The following is a 13,922-nucleotide window of genomic DNA, read 5'->3' as shown; positions in this document are numbered from 1 at the left end:
TAGAATCAATCCCCCTCTAACTCTTTATCATATAATCGACGTAGTATTCCCATAGTTGTTTAAATAGTCGACTAGTTGCATCTTGTGGGTAGTTGCATCGTAGTCTAGTTATCATTTCGTAAATCTCTCATTAGACTTTAGTTAAGATTATTTATACGTAGAGAACATTACCATGCAGAAAAACTAGGAGTGGAACAAATCATCTATTCCACTATATCTCCATAGGATTGAGAGTAGAAATCTTTGATAATTGAGGCATGTAATAAAGTTTTAGTTTACTTACGTTTTGAGTTTTATCGTTCATTTCGTAGGTAAAATTCATTTTTTTATGCTTTATCAAGAATCAACGATTAACCAAACTCCAGGGTAGAGATAGTTGGAACGTCTTGTGGATCTTAATGGTCCACATGTGGGCTTCGGTACCAAGACTCGATTATCTTCACCATAACTGGAAAGGAAAAAAATGCAGCGGGTTATGAGGAAAATGGGTTATGCGGAAAATATTGTGGATTCACCGACAGCTGAGGAACTCGAGGAAACTTTTTATCATTTTTAAAAAATTTGTGTTTATCAAGAGTATGTGGGTGTTGATGTTGTTGAACAAGGTGCTTTGACGACATTTGAAGAAGTGGTAGGTACTCTCGTTAATGTCGCTGAAAAGGTTGGTTTGATCTTCGACAATGTACTATATTGAATTAGACAATGTATTTTCAGTACATCAAGCAAAAGTCTCATGTTTGCTTTACAAGGATTTAAAAGTTAGGTTTATATAGGTGCCATAGATACCTATTTTAGTGACAATTATGTGGTTATGCAGAATAAAGGTATTGCAAATAGAGCTAGTTTGTGTGGAATGACACGATGGGTGATAAAATGTAAAACGATAGTTTTACCTACGAACAAGTGATTAAACTCAAATGCAAGTAAAACTAAAGCTAAACTTGTGTCTCTAATTTATCAAAGTTTTCTACTCTCGATGCTATTGCAATGTAGGAGGAACAGAAAGTTCGTTCCACTCCTAGTTCTTTAGAATTCAAGTTAACTACGATAATCAGTCTATCAAAGTCAAGGAGAGTAACGATGGAAATTATACTATGAAGGAAAAACTACTAATCAAGATACGATAATTAAAATACGGAAATACTAAATTGATAATATGATAAGGAATTAGGGGGATTTGATTCGACCTTAATTCGACTTAATCAACTAGCGAGGAATTGTCGTAATCCGAATTGTAATGCTTTCACATAGCAATTGGGGCTTCCTAATCCCTAATTGTTCATGGTAATCTCTACCAACTAACAACTAGCATATGAAACAATCAAACCCATTCTCATGGTGAACTAATTGTTTTCTATAATGGAATGGAATATTTCAACTATTCTACACAAACAACAATCAAGCTTCATCAAGGCTTCTTCAAACCCTTCTAATGGAGGTTTTAGCCTTGAATCATTATACTATCATTTCTAAAACGAGAACAACTAGCACAACTCAGTATTGAATAAATGATTAAACTTTGTAAATCTAATTTAACAATAGTCTAAGATTTAAAATGAATTAAAACAAGATTTAAAACTAATTTAGAACTAAGATAATGATTAACTAATTATCAAATTAAGACAAACTAATTATGAATTAAGGATTGAATTCAAAATTAAATATTGAAATATAAACTAAGTATTTTATTCTAAAATTCAAAACTTGTTCTAACAACTAATAAAATTGATAACTAACTAGATTAATCTAAAAAAAACTAATTTAATGAATTAAAACTAATTCTATCTACAAAACTAAATTTTATGAACTAGAACTAGGTTTAGATCTAGATATATTAAGAGTTAAGCTTTTGTCTCTTGATATAGAAGAGCTAGATCCACAAATTCGTGCATGGGCTGAGGAGCCATGTTTTAGGCCGAAAAATCGAGCCCAAAACCTAATTTGTTGAATCTAAGACTTCCATTCTAGTTGTGTTACTGTAGCACGAGTTTTTATTAATTTATATTGCTCTGATCGAGTCAAGGTCTAGACCATTGGAAAGAGCTTTCTGAGCTGGTCATTTTGATATAAAATGGGCCCAAATATGAGGTATGAGCCCAAAGATATGGCTTTTTGAAGTTCTGTTGACTTTTCTTCAGCTTTCTAATCCGGTTTGACTTTCACTTAACAGCTTTAACTTGGGCTTTTTAAGGGATTTTTCTCCATGAAACTTGGCTTTCTTCATAGAACTTTCATAGCAATCACTTTAGCTCCTTTTAGAGTCTAATTAGTAACGAATTTACATTTATTCTGAAGCTTGGAATACTCAAAAGCACGTAATTAGTGATAAACCTATATTATTAATCACATAATTGGTCAAACAACAATATTGTTAAGGGGTTAAAACTACAGTTTTGGGCTCTTATCAAACCACCCCGAAACAACATTTTGCTTGTCCTCAAGCAAATATGAGAAATTAGAATAAGTGACCAAAAATGGAGTTCTAACTAGTCTCGTTTCGCGGAGTACGATTGCATTGACCATATGCAACAAGGCCTTAAACCACTAGGAATTCCCTAGTGGACGAGTTATAGCCTCGTGAGAGTTTTCTAGTGAAGGTACTCCCAAACTTTATCTATACTACAACGACTAAGAAATACGACTATTGTTTCCTTATTTATTCTTAAATATCTATACATCTCACTAGCAATGAACACAGAATAGTCAAGTCGAAATCTAAGCTAATATATGCATAATAATAAATCATCTACGAATAAACATATATATAATGAGCAATACTATGACATGCACTAACAGGTCCGTTTCTGAAATTTTGGAATAACATCCTTAAGTAGGTCCTCACATAAATGTCAAGACAAAAACACTCTGATTTTTCCGCTCAAGTTTTGCTACTCCAGTGTGCAGTGGGCACACTTTATCTTATGATCTCAATGACACACAAGGAAACCGAAGTCGATCATACACATCTGCCACTTACTATCACACTAACCTATTCCGAATTGAGCTAGAGGTTTTTATTAGGTGTTGCGGGGATTAGGTGATGGTTTAAGAATGAAGGAAATGGATATTCAAAAAGAACCAGTCTGAGATAATAGAGTTTTCATATTATGTAACTAGAGAAAACCTTGTTCTTACTTTGCTTCTACACTTTGTTTCCATCCTTAGCCATTTTTTCTTTTTCTTTGGCTTTTGACTCCTTTGATTCTGTTTTTAGAGTTCTAACTCTTTATTTTATTTTTATTTTTATATATATATTTTTATTTAGATGGAAACTTTCTCTTCTTATTTGAAGCAACTAACAAATTCTTGATTTTAAAGGTCTTTCTCTTTTCTATTCTTCATCTCTATTCTCAGACTCATTCAAAGAATGGGTAGGCTAATTTTTATTTTGTTTTGTACAAGGGTAAATGATTTGTGGTTTATGAAAGGCTAAAGAAAGGCTCAGAGGGGCGACTAGCAGAAAATAATTCATAGGTTTGAATTTTTGGCTATATCGATCCAAATAGAGCCTAAATTCTCGCTTTGGATATGGTATATTGATCAAGCAAGTGGACGTGTGATTTCTCTATCCGGAATTTATTTCTCCCTTGTGTCATTTCTCAAATAGTTTACTCATATAAGGCTTTAGGCTATATTCTCACAGGATTTGTAGAATAAGTACTTTAGCCTAGATTTCTGAAACTTACTGTTAATAAGAACATAGATACTCATGCAATATACTTATAAAAAGATGCAAAGATTATTACCTACATATTAACCTAAGTTTCTAAAACTATTCTAATGCAAAAGCTAACGTGAAACTTCTAGATTATTAAGAGCAGAGAGAAAGAAACAATACCAATATTCCTAAGTGTATAACATAAACTTTTTATTTATATTTTTGAATTTTTGAAATTTTATAAGACAAATAATACGTAATATACAACCTAATATGTGCTTAAACATTTACATCGTGTTTTTATACCACCCCCAAACAATTTGGGAGAAGGGGGTTCATGAAACAATTCAATAGCACAATTAAATAATGTAACTAACTAATTTTTATGATTTTTAATATATTATAAATAAAAGTGCTTAATTTACATCATAAAAGTGCTTAATTTTTGCAAATGTTTCTATCCCACCCCCAAACAATCGAACGCTTTGTCCTCAAAGTGTAAAGAGATAAGGAAAGAATTTACCATAGAAACGTTGTACAAATTGGCAGTACCTGTAACAGAAATATTATAAAGATAATATGATAACAAGAAGCACAATAAAACTATTACGTACTAACTAACACAAATTCTACTAGAGTAAACATGACAGGCAAAGGGTGGCAAAAAGATTTGAAATGAAATACCAAAATACGCCACCCCCAAACAAAATTTGAAAACTCTTTTTGAAGTTTGAAAAATTTTGTAGCCTATACTCAATGAAGGTGGTATTTTACAAAAAATTATATGGGTCTTTTAAAGTCAGATTCCCTTAGACTTAATGTGGGGTCATTTTAAGTCAGATTCCCTTAGACTGTGCACACCCCCAAACAAACAAGAAACTAGGGTGGCACAAAATAGATGATGTGTGGTCAACTATAAACTAGTAGTCGAAAGAGTTTGGGGTCTAGCCATAAAAACATGATACTAAATGCACCCTCAAACAGATTGAAGTAATAAAATTGGAAGCAATCATGTAAAAGAATAAAAGAAAACTTATGCAACCCATCAAAGAACATCTGCAAACCATCATGTTGTAGCTGTGTTAAAAAATTGGAATGACCCAAAAAATGAATTAGTGATACTTTAGGTGAGAAAGGAATGAAGTATGGATCCTGATGTCTTTCATGAGGCTCAGATGAGGGAAAATACTACAAACTAGGTTTCTCGCTACACTCGGTCAAAACTTGGCTCTCAACTGCAGGAATGGTGTACTCATGGGATTGTGTGCTAGGCAAACACTCTTCACCGTGAGGGTTAAAAAAATTATAGAGGGTTTCTGAGGCAATTGGCTCTAGTGCAATGTTGAGGATCCTCTTAAATGGTGGGTGAATAGATGGCATAGTTGTGGTAGATGGTTGGATTGTAGGAGGTTGTGACTCAGGTGGATGGTGGTTCATCAGTTAGTGGATCCTCACACGGTCATAGGAACTCTACATTTGCCTTGGCTTAATCCACAAGGTTGTGGTTCGTGGCTTTATCTTTAAGAAAGTCATCTATTCCTTCCATTGTTATTTCCTCAGCTGCCAAACTAAATTGAGATTCACATTACTCTAAAGATGTAACTTCCTCTTTTTCTTGTACATTAACTTGTTCATGCCTTAGATTAGAATTGTTAATATCTATTTTCTCACCCTCTTCCTTTAAAACACTATAAGTATCCGCAATGGCATCATTCGAATATGTCGAGGAATCATCTAGCCGAGTGTGGTTAGCAAACTCAAAGGCCTGGACATGCTCAACAGGAGGGTCTATATTAAGAGAATGCCAATAGTTATCAAATTCTTCCTCCATCACATCTTTATAAATATCTTCTAATGTGTCATCCTTATATTCATCTTCATATGGATCAATGGGAGGTTCCTCGGTGGCATCTCTCAATTTGGAGTGGTCATCCAACACATGTCCTAAAGAGTCGTCTTCAAGAATTTCCTCATCCAGGTTGGCTGTGGAGTCAACATAATGGTTAATGGGAGGGTCATGGGAAGGTAATGATTCATGAAATTCAGGGTAGGTCTTAACTAGGTCGAATGATGTGGTTATGGGAATAGGTTGTTCTAGTTGTGTGTCGATCTCTGGTAAGGTTGAAAGTTCTTTGTTAGGTGAGGAGATCATGGAAATCATCTGGGCTATGTTCTGAGGCATAGTTAGGTTCTGAAGCATAGTTTGGAAAATTTGGTCTGGGAAGGGTGGCGAACTAGATGGGTGGGTGATTTTTGGCATGGTGGAAGGGTCTGGCTGGTATGGTGTGTGATAGTCATAGTTATTGGCGTTTGAGTGACTTTGGTTGATATCGAACTGTGATGGGTTAGGTTGAGGCTGAATAAATATGGGACATGAATGGGCGGTGTGGTCTGGATCTGAACAAATTATGCACGGAAAAGTGTTTGGTTCATTGTACACACTCATTACAGAACTAGAATTAGACGACACTGGTTGACTCCATATACTGTTTGGATGACTAGAAAACTCTTGATTGTATGGGTCTCTATAAAAATTTGAAAATTGAGGCTCATAATTATTATTATATCTTATTATATCTTATAGTATATTATTATTATATCTTGATTGTATAAGAATCACATGATTGGTCGTCTACATATTGATATGCCATAATTGTTAATATATATATATATATTAATTGCAAACGAAACTCTAACTATAAATTTCTAGATAGGCATGTGGTATACTAGATAGGCGTGTGTGTTGACGTTGACGATTGATTACGTTAAACGTTTTTCTTTGATCTGACCTTAATCTCATGCAAGGCTAAGTCCAATATTAAAGAAACACGACAACAAACAAAACAATCCTTATATGCTAGTATAAATCCTTTAACAGGAGAGTCGAGGAGTGGAAGAAAGAAGTACCTGAATGCCTCCTTGCTTCGCTTATGAATATCGTCTTGTATACGTGAGCTTAGTGTGTGTAACAAGTTAGAAACACTGAATAACTTAAAGTAATAGAAGTTTGTACTAACCGGTGAAAATCGGGCAGTTCAAGAAGTGGGCGTGGGTCGTGCTCCGAAATAGCCTAGGTAGGGCGCGGGTCGCGCTCAAGTCCAACTCGAGTTCTAGGCGCTTCAACACGGGTGATAAGAGCCCAAAACTATAGTTTTAACCCCTTAACAATAATACTTTTAGACAAATTATGCAAGTAATAAATAAGAGTTAATTGATAAGAGCCCAAAACTGTAGTTTTAACCCCTTAATAATCATACTGTTAGACCAATTATGTGAATAATAAGTAAGAGTTAATACTGATTACGTGTTTTTATGCATTTCAGGCTTCAAAGTCCATTATGTGCAGAAATGTGCCACTTTAGCGAGATAAGGGAGCAACAAATCGTGAGAACCTCCTCAATGCCATATCTTTGGACTCAGACCTCGGATTGAGGCCTACCTTATGTCAAAACGACCGGCTCGGAAAGAGCTTTCCAATGGTCCAAGCCTTGACCCAATCAGAGGAGCAGAAGTGGACAAAAAGTCTGTTGAAGCGAACTGCAGCTGAAGAGGCCTTTTTGGACCGAAAGAATTGGGTTTTGGGCCTGATTCTCTGGCCCAAAACATGGCTCCAAGCCCATGCACGATTTTGGATCTGGATGTATAAAAACAAAAGCTTCACTCTTTGTTAATGGTAGCTAGTTAGACCTAAATTAATATATAGAATTCTAGATCTAGTTTTAATTAATTAATTAAGTTTTAGTTCCATTACAATTCTTGTTTTAGATTAAATTCTTGAATGATTGTTCTTGATTGATTAGATAAATAAAATAGTTATTATTCAATTTCGTTCTTGTCATTTCCATGCTAGATCTAATTTAAATTCTTGTTCTTATTCCATTCCAGCCATTAAATTAGATTCATTATTGTTAATTAAGTAAATCTCAATTTCTTACATTATGTTTAGTTTAGATTCAATGGGAAATGTTAGTTTGATGACTCAAGGCTAAACCTCCATTAGAGGGGTTGATGAAGCCTTGATGAAAAAAACTAGTGGTTAGTATAGAATTGGTAGTAGAATCTATTCCACTCTAGAAGGTCGTGTTTTAAGCCATGAGAATGGGTGGATGACCTCACATGCTAGTTAGTATCCCAGAGGAATGCCATGAACACTAGGGATTAGACTCGAAATTCTTGCCGGAAAACGTAAGAATCGAGATACGACAATCTATACTAGGTTATTAAGTTGGATTCGAGGTGGATTTAATTCCCCTCTATTTCTTTATCTAGAGTCAACAATCGTATTTCCGTAGCTTCGTAGATTATCTTTAGTTTATATTTTATCTTGTTATTTATTATATCTAGTTATTTAAAATAACGCGTCTTGTTAGCATAACATTTCGTAAAGCTCTCATTGACTTAGGGCTGATTTCTTAGACTTAGAAGACAATCCATGCTAGGGAACTAGGAGTGGAACGAACTTCCTACTCCACTTAGTGCAATTCGCATAGAGAGTAGAAGCTTTGATAATAGACTCGTAAAAGTCCAGTTTTAGTTTACTTACGGATTGAATTCGTTCATTTCGTAGGTAGACTATACATTTTATAGTTATCAAATGGCGCCGCTGCCATCTTAGTTACACTTTAGCATTGTTTTCATAGTAGAAGTAGTCATTTTTAAGTCCCATTAAACCCACCCACCCTTGTTTGTTTCATACTGTGGTTGCCCATTTCAGCGTGACAAATTCGAGAAAATACGGGCTGCGCCAGCGCTTCAAGGAGAGCGCGACCAGCTAAGTTACTGGAATTTTATCTACCACCGAAGCGCCACCTTCATACCAAGCGACCAGCGCGCCAAACACCGAACTCGACTATTCGAAGCTTCGACTTCCCCATTTGGAGCGACCACCTAAAACACTTGTAATCTGAAAATTACTTGGAGCCCGAAGGCATGCCCTATCTTGGCCTTGGCCTGATGTTAAAAATTTCCGGATTTCCACAGGTTTGATTCAACTTTGATCTTTCATATTTTTCAGTGTTCTAACCTGCTATATACACCTAACAAAGCGTAAACAAGACGCTATTCATAAGCGGGCAAGGGCCTTGAATCGCATTCCTTTCTTCCATACCTCGCATTTCCGCTAGAGGTTTTCTACTAGTATATCGTAATTGTTTGGAGTGTTGCATGTTTAGTTAAGCTCAACTTAGTCTTGCATGAGATTAAGGTCCGGTCGAACAAAACAACAAACGTAATTACACGACAACAAACAAGTCTATCTAGTACACCACCCACCTACACCTCTAACTACTATCACACACACCATACCCGACATAATGGTGAAGAAAGAGAGACTCCTCTCTCCGACTTTTACAAAGCCTTGAGCGATAGCCCTAAATCGCGTGCATCGTTCTAGCGGACCCGATTGGGGATTTTCAATCCTCCCCAAACATATTTAATTTGTTACCCGTTTTTCATGGGTTAGACCATGAAAAACCTTATCAAATTACACGTGGGATTGAACAAGTCCTTACAACATTCCATCATCCTACGGTAGGTGCGGAACAAATTAAACCGAGGGTATTCCCTTTCACATTAGCCCGATAAAGGCGTCTTGGTTAACTGCCCAAAGCGCCTAATTCTCGTGGACTCGTGGGCTAAACTTGTTCACCGTTTATGGAACATTTTACCCACCCCTAAAGACGGATGAGATGCTTTCAAAGATTCATTTTTCCTGTAATCCCTCATGAATCATTTTTCGAGGCATGGAATCGTTTCACCGATCTCCTTATAGAGTGTCCACATCATAAATTAGCTAAAGACACGTTAGTTCGTGCCTTTTTCAAAGGTCTTCTACACCACCATAAAGAAGTCCTTGACATAATGAATGAGGGTAGTTTCCTAAGTAAAGGAGCCTCGGAGGCTTACAAATTTTTAGAAGACCAAACTAAACGGAATAATAATTGGGGGGGTAGTGATGATATCCCCCGCTCAGCTAGTTCTTCTTCAACAGTAAAGGCCGCCGGTATGTTTGAGACGAAAACCGATCCAGAACTTAAAAATCTAATCGAATCTCTAACTAAAAAAGTAGAGGCTATTTCTGCTCAACAAAAGCCTATCCCCGTCATGAATGTAAACTCCAACCCATGTAATTTCTGTTTAAGTCCAGAGCACCTTGACGATTATTGTCCTCTAGCTTATGAACAACAACCACCAGAACAAGATAATGTTTACTCTATTAATAACTATCCTATTCCTAACGCCCCTTGGAGACAACATCCCAACTTCAGTTGGAGAAATAATCAACAAGTAACACCTCCAGGGTACAATAATCAAAACGTTAGGCAAGCAAACAATTATAACCAAGCTCCACCTAGGCAAGGACAAGGACAAGGACAAGGTCAAGGGAATTATAATAATTATAACAACCAAGCGCAACCACGACAAGGTCAAGCACAAGGTCAGAATAATTATAATAATTATAATACCAATAGAGGTATCGTTCCGGTTAATAATAATAACTATCACAACCCACCCATAAATAATCAACGAGAGATAGTTCCAGTCACACCACCCGTGACTACTACACCTACACAACCGGATCGTATCGACGCCTTTATACAAGTTACCCAACAACTTTTCCAGACAATGACTCAATCAAACCAACAGATTTTACAATCCATAAATCAGGGCATACAACAATTAGCCCAAGCGAAAGCCCAACCAAAAGGCGTGTTTCCAGGACAAGCAATACCAAACCCTAAAACACAAAACACACCTTTGAGGTAAACGGTAATTCTAGTACGGAAACTACAATCGTAGGTGACCTAAATGCCATCACCACTCTCCGTTCTGGAAGAGTGGTTGATAACAAAGTAACTACGCCTATAGTTACCCCATCCGTAATCCCTACACCAGATATCGAACTAGATACCGCAATAGAAACTGAGGAGCCTACCACGGTAGAGGTACCAGTTAAATCACAACCAAAGAAACCGAAAAGCAAGGTTACACGACAAGTAGAGCCATATCGCGAAATATAGAGCTTAAACCACCGCTCCCTCAAAAATTAGGCATGCTAACCAAGGATACAAACTTTGAGGAAATTAGGAACGTTTTCAAGAATCTAACGATAAACCTTCCTTTTCTCGAAGCTATTAAAAAGCTACCTAACCACGCTAAGTTTCTTAAAGAGTTGTGCACTACTAGGCGTAAGACCAACATACCTAAAGACGCCTTTTTAACTGAACAATTCCCAACTTTATCCGAAAATAATGGAATTGTTAACTACAAGGACCCTGGTTGTCCTACTGTAAAATGCACCTTAGGAGATTCCCACACGACGACCGCCTTATTAGACCTGGGGGCGAGTGTTAACTTACTCCCGTATTACTTGTATAAACAAATAGGTCTACGAAATGCAACCTACAAAAATAACGCGTTGCAATTAGCGGACAGTCAATTAAGTATCCTAAAGGTGTAGTGGAAAATGTGCTTGTTAAGGTTCGTGATTTCTACTATCCCGCTGATTTTGTTATCCTCGATCTGTAAGTCGCTAATGACTCAGACCCGATCATTTTAGGACGCCCTTCTTGGCAACCGCCAATGCGCTTTTATAAATTGTCGCGATGGAAAGATGTCCTTATCTTTTGGCCATCTTTCCGTCCGAGGTAAATGTTTTAAAATGATGAAATAGTTACCGATTCGATGCGTAGATGGGGAGGTTAGCATGATCGAGAGTTTAGCTCAAGATTATTTTAACAACACGCTTCCTGAAAACAATATATACAAATTCCTTTCTTTTGGAACTTCAGATTTTGTAAATGACTCCTACTTAGAGGAAGTCAACACCATCCCGAGTCCACATCAATTGTAGACCCGCCGGTTGCTCCATATGCGATTACTGACTTGCTACCTAAGAAGTAAGGACACTTATGAAACATCAATGGACATTCTCACACACCCGCTTAAACCTCTTCCCCGAGTTAAAATATATTCAACTTGATCCGGATGGTAGTCACCCGATAATTATATCTTCTCTGTTAACTAAGGATGAAGAGACATGTTTAATAAGGGTGATTAGGGAACATCGGTCTCACGATTGGTTGGTCCCTAGCCGACATTAAGGGAATTGACCCTAATGTTTGCACTCATCGATCCATTTGGAGGATAACGCGAAGACTTCTCGCGAACCCTCGCGTCGCTTGAACCCCGCCATGAAAGAGGTGGTTAGGGAAGAAGTCTTGCGATTACTCGATCTTGGTATTATATACCCAATCTCCGATAGCGGAATGGGTAAGTCCCATTCATGTAGTTCCTAAGAAATCGGGGAGTTACCATGGTACGTAGCGGGAAGGGTGACTATGTTGTCACTCAAGGTCCTATGAAATGGAGAATCAGTATTGATTACGACGTTTAAATGCTATGACACGAAAGGATCACTTTCCCTTACCATTTATAGATCGATGCTAGAACGCGTCTAGCTGGTCATGCCTTTTATTGTTTTCTCGGATGGCTACTCCGCTATTTTCAGATTATTATTGATATTGATGACCAAGAAAAGACAACCTTCACATGTCCCTTCTAACATATGCCTATAAACGAATGCCTTTTGGCCTTTGTAATGCCCCCGTACCTTCCAAATGATGTATGCTTCATATATTTAGTGACATGGTAGAGCTTTATGGAAGTGTTCATGGATGATTTTTCTATCTATGGAGACTCCTTTACGAATGTTTTGTCTAACCTGTCCTAAGGTCTTGACACGGTGTGAAGAAAAGAGCCTCGTTTTTTTAAATTGGGAAAAGTGTCATTTCATGGTCAAAAGGGCATAGTACTAGGTCATATTGTATCTAGTGATGGCATCAAAGTAGATAAAGCCAAACTAGATAAGATAGCGACCCTACCTAAACCACGGACTGTCCGGTGAGATTAGAGCCTTTCTAGGCCATGCGTTTTATAGGCGTTTCATTAAAGATTTTTCAAAATAGCTAGGCCTTTAACTAACCTGCTTTTGAAGGATGCAATCTTTGATTTTAATTTTAATCAGAAAACAGGCTTTTGAAACCTTAAAAGCGCTCTAACCACTCGCACCTATTATACAGCCTCCTGATTGGTCTAAACCTTTTGAACTCATGTGTGATGCTAGTGACTATGCAGTTGGTGCTGTCTTGGGACAGAAACTAGATAATAAGTCCACTGTTATTTATTATGCTAGTAAAACATTAAACGACGCTCAACGGAATTATACAACTACTGAAAAAGAATTCTTAGCTGTTATTTATGCTTTAGATAAATTTCGTCCTTATTTGGTTGGTTCTAAAACTTTAGTTTACACGGACCATGCAGCCCTTAGGTACCTTCTTGCAAAGAAGGATGCTAAGCAGAGATTAATCCGATGGATTCTTCTCCTGCAAGAGTTCACATTAGAAATAAAGGACAAAAGAGGGTCGAAAACGTGGTGCCGACCACTTATCTAGACTTACAAATGACGATAGTAGTAATTCGAGTCCATACCGACTCTTTTCCCCCGATGAGCATCTGTATGCTATTTTTCATCACCATGGTATGGGACATCGTAAATTATTTAGCGGCTGATGTTATGCCTTATAATTGGACAAGAAATGAACGTAAAGAAGTTCTTGGCCGAGTCAAGTTATACTTGGGATGAGCCCTACCTTTTAAGTATTGTCGGATCGATTATTCGTCGTTGCATTCCCCAGTGGGAATATAATGAAGTTCTATCGTTCTGCCATGACAAAGAGTGTGGTGGCCACTTTAGCGGAATGAAAACAGCCGCTAAAGTTCTTCAATGTGGATTTTATTGGCCTACCCTTTTTAAGGATGCCCAAGTGCATTGCAAGACGTGTATTCATTGCCAACAACTTGGGCGAATCACGAAGCGTAATATGATGCCATTAAATCCAATCTTGATAGTAGAAATTTTTGATGTTTGGGGTATTGATTTCATGGGCCCTTTCCCTGTTTCCCACGGTTATATTTATATTCTAGTTGCCGTGGATTACGTGTCTAAATGGATAGAGGCCCTAGCTTGCGTAGCAATGACCATAAGACCGTTGTATTTTTATTAAAGAATATATTTTCTCGTAGGTTTGGTATTCCTAAAGCCATCATTAGTGATGGTGGAACACATTTTGCAAATGTAGAGTTGTTGCATCCCTAGTGAAAAAGTATGGAGTTACACACAAAGTAGCAACTCCTTATCATCCACAAACTAGCGGCCAAGTAGAAGTTTCTAATAGGGAAATCAAAAAGATTTTAGAAACAA

This window comes from Coptis chinensis, chromosome 1, assembly GCF_015680905.1.
Source record: "Coptis chinensis isolate HL-2020 chromosome 1, ASM1568090v1, whole genome shotgun sequence".
In the NCBI taxonomy this organism is placed as follows: Eukaryota; Viridiplantae; Streptophyta; class Magnoliopsida; order Ranunculales; family Ranunculaceae; genus Coptis; species Coptis chinensis.
Note: the sequence above shows the minus strand (reverse complement) of the source record.